The 13,782-nt window shown below is 34.5% G+C and overlaps 1 long non-coding RNA gene across 1 annotated transcript; it reads left to right on the top strand.

Annotated features, from left to right (window-relative positions):
* The first annotated feature begins 4,633 nt into the window (after positions 1-4,633).
* Positions 4,634-7,554, top strand: LOC127149878 (uncharacterized). The gene is made up of 3 exons (XR_007821712.1): positions 4,634-4,730; positions 6,695-6,762; positions 6,841-7,554. It is a non-coding gene; the product is annotated as an uncharacterized LOC127149878 (long non-coding RNA).
* The last annotated feature ends 6,228 nt before the right edge of the window (positions 7,555-13,782 follow it).

Consider the following 13,782-nt stretch of genomic DNA (forward strand, 5'->3'; position numbering starts at 1 on the left):
GTAAACTCAATCTCTCTTTTAGGCCGCAACTTACTCAATTCCTTTAGGAATACATCCAAGTATTCGCAAACTATAGGCATCCTGCTGGGATTATCCTTTGGTACCCGTGTATCTACCAAATGTTCCAAATAGGTGGTATGCCCCTTTTTTACCCGTTTCCTCGCATGTAGTACGGATATTATTCTTTCAAATTTAACCTCCTTATCACCTTCAAAGTTAACCTCAAATTTTCCAGGGTTTCTCAGTACTACCTCCTTATTAAAGCAGTCCAATATCGCATGGTACTTGGGGAGAAACTCCATCCCTAAGATCACATTCAATTCTTCAAGCTCAAATAAACACAAGTCAACTTCCATCCTATCGGACTCAATGCTTACTTCTAAATCTCTACACACTTGCTATTAAGAACACCTCACCGGAATGGGTGCTAATCAATAGCCCAATTTCTAGAGGTTCTATTTGGTAATTTAAGGTCTTACCGTGCAACATTGAAATAAAAGAATGTGTAGCCCCAAAGTCAAATAATACAGAAGTAGGAGAATTACAAATCATCAACGAACCTGTGATTACGTGAGGGTTGTCCCTAGTGGTCTCACTTCGAGTCATAGCACAAACATATCCTTGCGACTTAGACCTTACAGGTCTTTTGACTCCACTAGGACCAACCTCTGCTTTATCTTGTTGGTAAGGTTGATTAACCGATTGCGACACATTTCTTGGGTTCGCTTAAATCCCCACATTTGGACAATATTTGGCAAAATGCCCTGGTCAACCGTAGTTGAAATAACTCTTTGGAAAACTACCCCTTCTTTAAACTTTGGAGTCTATCTCTTGGCTGGCATTCGTTGGGGCTCATTATCTGTCCACACTAAGGTGTCTCCTTTTCCTCGATCTCGATTTTGCCTTTGAAATCCTCCTCCGCAATAATTCTTAGAACTTGAGGGATTATGGGAACGAGTTTTGAAATTTCTTCGTTGTTGGATGTATGGCACTAGACGTCAGGTCTCGCCGCATCGTTTGTCACCTCGCAAGTCGTTAAGACCTTACTGTAGGGGTTCTTCAAAATTTTATTATTCTTTTCATTTTCCATGCATCTTTTAACCCTCATGGTAGTTTCAACCAGCTTTAAAAAGTCGGACCAATTCATATTGTTCGTGATCCATGCACTATTTTCAGTCCATAACCCATCCTTAAATTGTTTGTGCTTATCCTCCTCATCAATTACAAAAGTTGAGGCATACTTAGCCAACTCAATAAATCGTTTTTCATATTCTTCGACAGTAATGTCACCTTTAACTAAATTCATAAACTCATTTCTATTCGCATCACAGAAGGAACGAGGAACGAGGGTAGAACTTATTCTTGAAAGCCTTCTTGAATTCTTCCCACGCAATGAGGCCTTCTCCGCCCGCCTTTGTTGCATGGAGAGTCCACCAGAATTTCGCACCATCTTGCAACAAGAATGTTGTTGATTTCACTTTTCTTTCTTTGATACAGTCCACCATCCCAAAACATTTTTCTATCAGGCTTAACCACTTTTCCGCGTTAGCTAGATTAGTGGTTTTCACAAAGGTTGTTGCCTCCATTGCCTTTAGCCTTTCAATGCTAAATCTCTTGTCGATCTTTTAGAAGAAAAGCTCAAACAAACCTTCCTCGGCTCCTCTTCCCACTGAAACAAGTGGGTTACTAGACATTTTGTCAGATGTTTGCTCCCTATTGGCACTCCAAGTAGCTAGAACATCCGATGCCACTTGCCTGACTCGTCTTGGGCTTCCTCGTGGTGCCATCAATCCTACTTGAGACTACTTGAGATCGTGTTCAAGAACTTATGCTTTAATACGAACTTCTCACTCCCTGTTCCAATTTTGTTCCATGTGATGGAATGCAAATGTGACCACCTAGACATTCTACGTGAGATTCCACACGTTGAAATCGCAAAGGACATCTATTTAGCGAAACTAATAAGATAACCGTAAGAAACTTAACGTGAAATGAAGATTCGTAAATTTTATTGATAATTTAAACATAGGTACATCTCATAAATTTAATACATCCATAAACAAACTAATAAATAAGACGCAACAAGACTCATGCTTTCCTCGTCTAGCTACTATATGTTATGCGGGTAGATAGAAGTGTTGCGATTGAGGAGGCACAATAGGCGATCAAGACTGCAACTTCAACGTTGGATGTCCTTCACTACCTGAGGGGGATAAAAATAAAACAAAACATTTAAAGGATTAGACAAATATGTCTAGTGAGAGATATTCTTTATCAAGCATTTTGAAATAATCGTTTATCAGAACAGGCATTGTGGCAATATACAAAACAACCATTCTTCAGTTTATTGCGTTTGTATGCCTTTCGCATACTAGGATTTATTTTGCAGATTCATTATGCACCATTAATTATGTTTTAGTGTACCATGTCCTTCGCTCAAGCGTTCACCACACTCTTTTGTCAAGTTGTAGCCATGCAGAGAAGTCTCGACGCATTGGCGAGTATCGTCATTTTTCTCATGCATAACGCGTCTTCCTATGCCAGATCACAGAGCAAGCAATAAGGCATCCCACGCCATATCACATAGCAAGCGTGAGGCATCTCATACTAGATCACACAACAAGTATAAGGTATTCTATCTCAGATCACACAGCATGAGTAGGGCATTATATTCTAAATCGCATAGCAAGAATAAAGCATCTTATTCCAGATCACACAACAAGAATAAGGCATCGTGTCACAAGGATACAAAGATCAGCTTATTTCAACTTTAGCAGATATCATCATTTCAAGGCAAAACGTCAATATCAATCTCCACATATATAACATCATGCAACATAAGAATTAGAAAGGATGCTTCTATTAGGAAATCGTTCACAACTACTTCTTCATCGTTTATAAATCACTTATGTTTTAAAGGTAGAGAAACATAATGAAATCATATGGTTCATGGTTTCAGAGAATATTTAAGGAATTCGAACATATTTTATAATATATTTTCGAAACCTTTTATAAGGAAGATCCACTCACACACAATCGACTAGCTTTCTAAGCCAAAGTCTCCCTTACTCATCTTGGAATCTTTGTCGAATATGAGCTTGTTCCACATCTTGAATCATTGGACACTTCCCAGTTTCTTCTTTTAACAAATTTAGGGTAAAATCAGCTTCAAATGACCCAAGTTCCTCTAACCGACAACGGGGAGTGGCCCAATCTCAAAATGCAACGTGCTTCTGACATTACCTTATCCTTACCTCAGATTGGGCGCCTGTGTCAGATCAATCGTCGACCTACTGACATCTGAGTCACATCATTGATTTTCATGGTGAAGTAGCTCAGCTTGTTTGTTTGTTAACAGCATAACCTTCTCCGTGTAGAGATCTTTCATCGAATAATCCTCCCTTAAGTTGCGAGGCCTTCATCATGTTGGGTTAGGCGATCAGCACCTTACAAGGATGACACGACTTGGATGTATCACAAGTTTGCATAACAACACTCCTTTCCCTCCTTTACTTGGCTTCTATTGACCTCCATTCCTTAGCCTCAAAGTCTGACAACCTGAGGAGAAAAAACTTAAAACGTAAGTCGAAGACTTATTAAGTTATAGGATTAGAAAAACCTTTTTAGGAAAACAACATATTCATTAATAATGACAACGACAATAACAACAACACTAAGCTTCATAAACACAAGCTTTATCACATTAAACACAGCTAGGTCAATTAAAACAATTCCACGCGATTCAAGCCATCAGAGCAATCACCACTCTCCAGCGTCTCGCGATTTATCTGTGATTTCCACCAGCGTCTCATAACATACAATCTCATCTCAGACCTGTGATTTGCTTCCATAAGCATCTCATCGCTTGGACCTGGGATTTACTTTCACCCGCATCTCCCGATAGACCTGAGATTTGCTTTCCCAGCATCTTTAAATATAATTTTTTGCTTAGATCTGGGATTCACAGTTGCTTGCATCTAGCATTTCAAGAACACAACTCTTACTCTCTTAGACCTGGGATTCACTTTCACCTATGTTTTACCTACCTAGACCTAGGATTCACACTCCCTAAAGTCTTACATTAAACTTGAAATTTCCACCAGCGTCTTATAATAGATCAGTCACCATTACTCATCACAACAAGAACATCACATGAGAGGCATTAGCTCAACATATCACTTTCAACACATAACATAGATATAATACTACCAACATCGACGAAAGGATTACAAAAGAATATTATTTATACAACTTTCATAAGATACTTGTTTGTTTGTCAAGATCATAAATTACAATGTGATAAATAATATGAATTCATTTAAAAGGATATGAAATCATTTATAAAAAAATATTTGTTTTATAAGGATCACTTACAACAACACTTAGGGTGTGTTTGGTTGGGATTTCGAAGTGTTTAAATTTGTAAAAAAAATATTTTGAAAAAAATTATAGTGTTTGGCAAGTTCACATAATGCATTTTTTAAAAAATTAGTTTATAAAATAATTCATTTTTGAGAAATCATTAAAAACCATTATTTTAGAAAATGAATTCTAAGTAATTAGCCTGCAAAATGCAAAATTTTTCATCTTATAATGAAATTACAAAAATGCCCTCCTTACTACCCCTCCTCCTCTCATTTTTCTCCCTAGCCAAAAACTTTCATCCTTACTACCCCTCCTCCTCTCATTTTTCTCCCTAGCCAAAAACTTTCATGCTCACTCTTTCTCAGGTATTTTTCTATTTCTGTCATTCCAATACGATCTTTTAGTTGAAACTGATTACTTTCTCATCAATCTCGATCATTACAAATCATACCCAATTTCTATTTTTTTTCAATTTGGTGATTTTTTTATTCAATCATGCCATTTTCTTGATGTTTCAATGTCGGTTCTTTCTGGGTTACACTCATTTTCGAGTGGAGTGACTAAACTGCTTGAGGTTAGTGTATGTTATTTTGATTTTGTTATCGTTTTTAGTTTTTTTTTGCTTGGGATGAGTTGCATCGAGTTTTTTATTATTAGAGAAATGGATTAGGAATTTCATTATTGCTAATATTCTTTTGATTGTTTTAATTAATGTTGTTGTTCATCTGGGTTGGTTAGATTTTTGCAACTAGTTTCTATTTCAATTTACATCTGAGTTTTTTTATAATTTGGATGTTATTTGTCTACCAAATTATCAAGTGGATTCTTTACAAAGTATGTTTGGCCCATTTTTCTCAAAGATATTTTGTTTTTATTTTTGATTAATTTTTTATTTGAGTTTTATGATAATTGTATTTATGAAAGAGGATATGGGCTAGGGCTGTTTGCATTTTATTTTCTTTACTATTATTTTCGTCTCTTGTTGATCAGGCACACCTTTGTCATAATCTTTAGAATTTCATCACCTCTAATGGTACTTGTATTTCTCATTTGTTTTCCTCTTTGGTGGAGTATGCTTGGAATTGCTTAGAACTAGAAGTATGGTTTCCACTATGTTCCTCCTTTTCATTACCTTTGATGCTTTTTTCCCCTTCTGATTTTTTTTCCTTTTTTAATTAGGACCTGATCTATATTTATAAACATTATGGATTTATATTCATAATGGTATGAATACATATCCCTCTTTCTGAAAGCAAGGATGAAAAAGAGACTTCTATCTGTTGGTATTATTAATTGTTGGGTTAACATTGATAGGAGCAGTTTTATTGATTATATTGACTTATGTATGATTGACAAGCCTTTTTATTAGTTTATATAATTCATCGTGTTGTTAGTTTCCTATTAACTGATTGATTCAAGTAACACCCTACAATTTCAAAAGATTTGGTACAATGTCTTGTTACGTTCTGAAATACTTGTAGCAGTGAATGTTGTAGTATTTGTTTCCTCTTTTCAAGCTCTTCACCCTACCCTTTTTATATTTACACTCTTTTAATCATTTATGTTCAATTGAGAAGTTTGATGCAACTCCATTGCTTTTTGGTGGGCTTTCCTTTATAAATTTTAACTTTATCTATGAAATGCATATATGTATGTATCAATTAGAACAACGGTTTGGTTCTTTTTTTATGTAAAGACCTTACTATTAGTACTATATTTCCCTGAAATTGAACTATCTGACTTTCAGTAAGGTTTCACATATGTGCTGCCCCTTTTCTCCCTAATTCTAGCTTTGTATAACTGATATTCTATTCCAATCCGTTGTAATTGTTGTTGTTGTTAAGTTCCTTTTTTTTCCTTCAGTCGATAAGATCAATGCTATAATTTTTATATGTAGTTATACATTGGTTATGAATTCACGTATATAATTTTTTTCTTCTGTCGATAACTTTATTTGTTGATTTTTGTGGTGTCTCCTCTGCTTTTTTTCTATTAAAGTTCTAGTAAATAGAAAAACATGTTACTTAACCCACCTTTTTATTTCAGTAGATGTTCATAAATATAACTACAAATAGAGATGAAAAAAAAAAACAATTCAAGGAAATTTAGGATGATACTACAACTGATGCATTTATCCATGCTTGTGTTGATGAAACATTGAAAGGGAATAGGCCAAATGGAAATTTAAGTAAAGATAGATGAAAAAATGTTATTAAAATATTTAGAGAGAAAATTGGAAGAAACTATGATCAAAGACAAATGAAAAATAAATGGGTTGTATTAAAAAAAGATTGGCTGACAAGGACAGACTTGGTTGGAAACAACACAGGCTTGGATCGGGATTCATTGATAAAAACTATTGATGCACCAAATGAGTGGTTGGAAGAGAATTTAAAGGTATATCACTTATTTATATAGTTTATTTATTAGAAATGAAAATTATAATTAAATACTTCTTAAATCAATATCTTGTAGGTTAAGCTTGAGGCAATAAAATTTCGAGCAAAGGGTTGCAAAATGCAGACCAATTAGATATTCTTTTTAAAGATATAGTAGTTACAATAGTGGAGGATATGGATCATCTCTAGGATTTGTACCTCAAAGTACTGAGTGCAATTCATCTAGACATGTAGGAGAAAATGATGATACATTTGAAGATACGAAGCATAATGATATGGAATATTCAATACATACTGCTGAGGATTACACTCAAGGGAAAGGGAAAAAAAAAAGAAAAAGAATAGGATCAAAAGGTAATGTTGCCAATAAACTTTGTAATTAGTTGGAATGTGTGTGTGGATCAATAGATAATAGAAGAAGAGATCTTTCAAATTGCAGTATTTTTTAAGTGATGAATGTCTTACGAGACATATCTGGAATTGTAAAGGCGATGAGCTTTTCATGAAAGTTGTAGATATATTTACAAAAAGAAAAAACAGAGAAATTTTTGTAGTGCTACAAGAGTCCGATATCCAAGTTGCATGGTTGAAGCAAAAGAAAGTTGGACAACCTTAGATATATAGGAAATGTTTGTTTGGATAGTGTGACTTTTAATTATTTTGACAATTACCATTTTCGAGTGTTACCTTTGTTATGAATGTTTTATCGTTACAAAATTGTTAGGATCTTTGGTTTCTAATTTCTTTTTTTAATTTCTTTATGTTTTTCAGATGTCATTTGATTATTACAATACTGATAGCAATGATCATTCCGACGAAAGCAATATTGAATATGAACTCGATCAATTAGTAAAATTGGAATATGGTCTTGTAGTGCATCATTTTATAATGCATGTTTGCAAAGAGCCTTGTAGGACATCTTCTCACATTGGTTACAAGTTTGTAATGGAGATCTTGAATGGTCAAGAGGATAGATGTCATCAACAATTTAGAATGGAAAAACATATTTTTCAGAAATTGTTAGTAGTACTTGAACAATAATATAACTTTATTAAAAATAAATATATACCTTTGGAGGTGGCTCTTGCAATGTTTCGTATTACATTGGGTCACAATTTCTTAAATAGAATTGTTCGAAAAAGATTTCAGCACTAAGGTGAGGACTGTATCAAGGTGGTTTAATGTAGTGTTAGATGTTATTTGTCATATAGTTGTAGATGTAATTAGGCCTATAGATCCGTAATTCAAAAATACTTCTACTTCTAAAATAAAATTGTCTAAAAAAATTTAATACGAAAAAGAATAATGCTTGGTTCTAACTTTACTAATTTCAAAATTTTAAAACAATTAGTTTCAAGATATCGTTCAATTAATTTCAAAATATATTTCTTTCTAAAAAAAATCAAAATACAAACATTTTTTTGTGTATAAGCAACCAAACAAATTTCACATATTAATACTTATAAAAAGATCTAACCAAACATGTAAGTGTTTAAATTTAGACTCATTTTCAAGGATCTATTTAAAAGGAAATGTATTTTTGAAAAAACATTTTTTTCGTAGATAATCCAAAAGAACCCTTAGTCTCAACTCTTTTCTCCTATTGGCTTCTGGCTTCCTCTTCTTTCCTCGTGGTTTCCTTCAACCGACTTTCAAAAACTCAAAAATCTACTCTTAACAACTCCATAGAACGTTTAGCAAATGTTTTTTCCTTTCACATCCAAGGGTTATTTCCTCGCTTTACACGTGTCATCTTTTCATTTCGCCGCATTTTGCAGCCAACCCAAATTTGACACGTAAGCCAAATGTCAATTACGAATAGACACTTTCCTTGAGACACCAACCTTATCTCCTTAGAAAGCTAAACTTCTTTAAATCGCCTGACTCTCTGTTTGGGAAACATCAGACTTTTACTCTTCCCTAGAGGGTTGTCTAGTCACTTCAATCGAACACCTACCCCATTGCCATATTCTTAGGCCTAGGTACTTTTTCCTGCATTGTTACTCCAATCGCATAGTCCTTGGCATTAAATGCAACTTCTTATTCGACAGGAGCCTCAACACGCTACCTAATTCCACTCGATGGCTCTTAAACTCAAATACTTCTTTTCGCATCACCTTTTCTTCAATCGCATTCTTCTTTGCACAATGCTTATTTCTACGCCACTTGGTCGAAATAGCTTATCTTAACGAAGTTTTTCTTTAACAAGACTCCCTTTTTGAATCAGGGTCTCACAGATACGAGCCATGGTAGGGCCTAGGCGTCGGTGATGTGGAAAAGTGGGTTGGGTCAAAGCGTGGGCATCGAGGTCAAAATGAGCGACAGGGACTAAAGGTACAAAGATTCAGCGGCGGCCATCTATTGGAAGCTCAAGAATGGCATAGAGAAAAGGAGGAAAGTTGGGGGAAAAGAAAGGAAAGTTAGGGGAAAATGAGGGGAAATAAAAGAAAAGGGGAAAAAAGAGGGGCAACAAAAGTTAATTGTTTTTTTAACATTTTTTACGACATTTTTTTCGCCCGCCTAAGTTAAACACTTGCGTCAGCATAAATATGTATAAAAATATATGGTTTACTAAATTTTGGTCAACAAATTAAAATTTTCGTCTAAATAAACAAGAATTTGCAAACGAATAAGCATGCATCGAAAAAAAATGTCGGAATAGCTAAAATTTATTTAATGAAGATAGAAGAGAAAGTAGTGAGATGGAGAGGGAAATAAACAAATTAAAAGGGTTTCTTTTCTGGTTTTTTTGGTGAAAATTTTAGGAGGAAAAGTAAAATTAGAGAAAAATTAGAATGAAATAATGGTAAGGCATTGGTGACGTATTAAAAGTGTCAAGTAAAATCAACATTACTCTTGACTCTTTTTTTTTTTTATCTTTGCGTCAAGTAAAACCTATACTTGACATGTATGTAACGTCAAATAATAATGTAACGCCCCAAAGTAAAGTAATTTTAATTTTAATCATGTTGAAATTATTTTGGGTGTTATTTGAGTTAATTGGTGACAATTTTGTTTGTTTTTGTGGGAATTAGGATTAATTATTTATTGGATGAGATTTTGGTGTTATGAAAGATTTGATTTAAGTTGTTTGATATTGGTTGATTTATATTGGTGAGATTATGGGTAATTATATATATGTGTATATAATTAATTTAGTTATTGAAGATAAGAATAATTATATTATAGGAATAATATAATTAATTAAGGAAGATGTGTTATATTTTGGGAAAAGGAGAAAGAAGATTTGATTTATATTAATTGAAGAGAGAGAATGTATGTTGATTATTTTGAAAAAAAGGAAAGAAAAGTAATAATACTTTTATTATTTTTTAAATAGGTCTCGGGGTGCGTGCTCCACTATTCATCTTCTTCCTCAAAGAAACTCTAGAAACCTTAGCTTCATCTTGTTCTTCAACAAACCCTAGTCGTTCGGGTTTTCTTCGTGTCTCCGTCTGTGTCCCTTAGTTTCTAGTCAATGTTGCGTCGTCCTTACAGTCGTCGATCATCGTGTCTTGTCGTTCTCTGTCTTCTCCATCTTCCACCATCCCACCATCACCGTTCGAAGCCCCACCAACCACTTTCCTCAATCACCGACCAAGTCTCCAGTCGAGCTGAGTTTTTCACGCTTAAAGCTCACCATTGGGGTACCCAAGCCGAGTTCCTTTTCATCTAAGCGTGTACGCATCCAAGCTGAGCCGCCACTCCCTTCAGCCACGAGCTAAGTCACGTGTCCTTCACCCTTCTAGCTGAAAGTGAGCCGCTTTCTGCCTCCTAGCTGAGTCGATTCCTTATTGAGCCGCGTAGCCAATCAAGCTATTTTCGAGCTGTCAAGCTTATTTTGGTTCTTTTTCCACCTATTTTGGTAATTTTTTGTGTGTTTCAATGGGTTTTGGGTAATACCCATGAGATCCTAATTTTGGACTCTAAATAATTTAATTTTGGATTAAGTTGGTTATTTTTCTGAAAGGATTAGCTAGTTCAAATTGGGAGTTTGTGTTGTAAAATTTTCCTAAATCAAGGATAAATTGGATTCAACCTCAACTTTGCGTAAGTCGAATTAATTTGATTTTGGGTCTTTAAGCAACCATTAAACTTATTAGTTTTAGTTATTAGGTTCCCTTGTTATAGGACTTGATTGTTTTGAAAGTTTGACCGTGACTATTAGGATAATTTGATTAAGCTAATCTTGAGGTAAGAGATTCTCCTACTAGACCCTCATACTGAAGTTAAGAGTTTGCATATGATTTCTCTATTATGCATTGATGTAGCTAAAATGTATAATGTATTGATGACGTATGTTAATGACTGATGGTTATGATTGAGTTATGTTGATGATGATGACTGATTTATGTTAAAGATGATGCATGAAATATTAATCACATGATTGAGAGCGTTATGATTAATATTCATGTCATGTTTATGATGTTATGATGTCCTACATACTAAGGATTGGATGTTCTGTTAACTTTATCTGTTAGGGTTGTACCATATGGGTATCCCTCGAGATCACCACCTTTTTATAACTGTGTGGTCTGATGGGATCACTAGTCTATCATGAGATGTTATGTATATGAGTGGTCTGACAGGGTCACTGAAGACCAGTTTGTCCTAGGTGTTCCTTCGAGTTCACCGAAGGCCAACTTTGTCCTAGGCGTTCCTTTGGGTTCACCGAAAACCAGAGATGTTCCTACGGGATCTTAGATTATGTGTGTTCGAGAACAGCCCAATTTAAGGGTACTTCTTTACAGGACCCTAACGGGAACTTAACAGATACCTAGCAGGACTAGTAATAGGTTCCTTATTGAGTACAAGTTTATACTCACTCTTTCTATGTTTAATATTCCAGGCAAAGGTAGAGGTAGAGGGAAGCTGGCAAATGACAAAAAGTGACCGCGACTTGCCATAGGGAAACGTTTTGCTTTTGCTTTTACCTTTCAGTTTTGATTTTAGTTCCTTTTTTTTTCTTTGATTATTTTCTTTAAAAATAGATAGGACCCAAATTAAAGATTTATTTTATATCTTATTTTTACACACTTTTGTTTATTTATAATTTTAATGATAATTTGAGGTTTTCAATTAAAGATAGTGTTATTTTCTCGTTTGTTTAAGAAAGTCTTCATTTCTTTTAATAGTAATGACCTCAACTTAGTATAAAGAGTTGGGTCGTTACAAATAACTAACATAAAATAGTTCAAAAAAATTTGTGAATACTTCTTTTTTTTACATGTTACTTGATGTTTTTCTTTAAAATGGTCAATACTTGACTTTTTCTTATTAACAAAAACGTCAAGTATGTAAAAGTTATAAGCCTCAAGTAAACCAAATTTTGTAGTAGTGCTTGGACTTCAACAACTTAAGAGCTTGCAAGGTGATAAACTTCGATCAACTTAAACTTGAGGAAATTTAACAACCTTTATTCAAACTTTAACAAAATTTAATACAAATACAAGCTTATAGTTAAACAAATACTAATCTAAAACTTTAAGGCTCTTAATGCCTGGTACAACTCTTAACGCCTGCTTTAACACCTTATCGCTTGACAGCTCCCCTTAACCTTCACAACATGGCCTAAACATTTCACTTACCTGTGAAGGAAAACATAAATGTCGAATGCTTGATGAGTAACAAGTTTAGGAAAACCTTTGAGGAATACAAGATCATGCAAAAACTCATTTTACAAAAATATTTGACAGAGCCTCATCTCGTGCCAAAACATTAAGAAGACAACAGCGTCTACATATTTCTTTATACTTCCTCAATGTGTGGACTACTGTGATGACTCATTTCACTATCAGTATCCCTGTCGACCCTCGTTCAACTCAAGTTGCTTAGGTGATAGACTTGAACGTGCACAACTCAATATGTTCAATCATCCTTCTGCTAAGCGGACCACTCAACGCAAGGTAGCCTCTACTCTTATGTGCACACAACAGCTAGCTCATGATTGGAAAGAAAGTTTTGTAAAACTTAGTCCTCTTCTTTAAAAAAGTGGCTCACGAAGCCTAACTTTCTTTACTTTTCCTTTTTCTTAACGCCTATTCCTTCTTTTCCTCTTGTCACTTGGTCTTCCTTTTCTTACTTCTTCTTTGAGACCTAACTTCAAGAATTTTTCTTCTTGTCTGATACTCTTTTGGTAGAGCTTTAGTACTTAGAGCTTCCTTAACACTTCCTTCGAAACCTTAAGTCCTATTTATATTAGTCAAAAACTGGATTTGTCACTACTAAGCTTAACTTAGCTTGTCAAATCCTTTTTAATGCTTTAAATGTGTATCTTTAACGTCTTCTTTAACTATGCTTAAACTTTAACCCAACACGTAAGACACTAACTAAGCCAGATTAGTAGCTTTACTTAAATTTCCTAACTTTCTTTTCTCGCCTAATGCTTAAATATATAATTGTCAAACTTAGAGTTATGCAATGTTGTGTATATCTAAATCTAATTCTACGCGGTGAGTCATTGGTCATGATCATTGCATGCAATATGCTCACTATGCATCTAGTCCTCGCATAATTAGTAAGTCTTTACTGAGTACAATTTTTCCTATTGCTTGCCCATGTATAAGCGAAGCAATAGGTTTCCTGGGTAATCTAAGGTCAAACACAAGGAATTGATATCAAAGCTTAGTTTTAGGATTCACTCTTTATCTAGGCGGTATAAAATAATTAGCTATATAGTATAAGTGTAAATTTAAATTATATCTACTTATCTACACTAGAGAGTCTATAAAAGGGAAATTAGAATGGAAGAGAGATGGACAGGTGAGCTAATTAACTTGCATGTAAGAAAGGATGAAGAGAAGTTTTTGTGTTATTAGCTATGAAGCTATGCGACAGCCTTATGCGATACAACTCAGTTAACTAGCTTATGATTAAGGCAAGCACCTCTCAGTGCCATAAACACCACACTTGCTTGTCTCTCAGGATGCAAATGATAAAGCTTGGTTAAGTGAGACACATCTAGGAGAATTACTTACAAGACTTTTAGTACTTCTCTTTTAAGGGTGATAACCTCTCG

The sequence above is a fragment of the Cucumis melo genome, chromosome 1, assembly GCF_025177605.1.
Source record: "Cucumis melo cultivar AY chromosome 1, USDA_Cmelo_AY_1.0, whole genome shotgun sequence".
NCBI lineage: Eukaryota > Viridiplantae > Streptophyta > Magnoliopsida > Cucurbitales > Cucurbitaceae > Cucumis > Cucumis melo.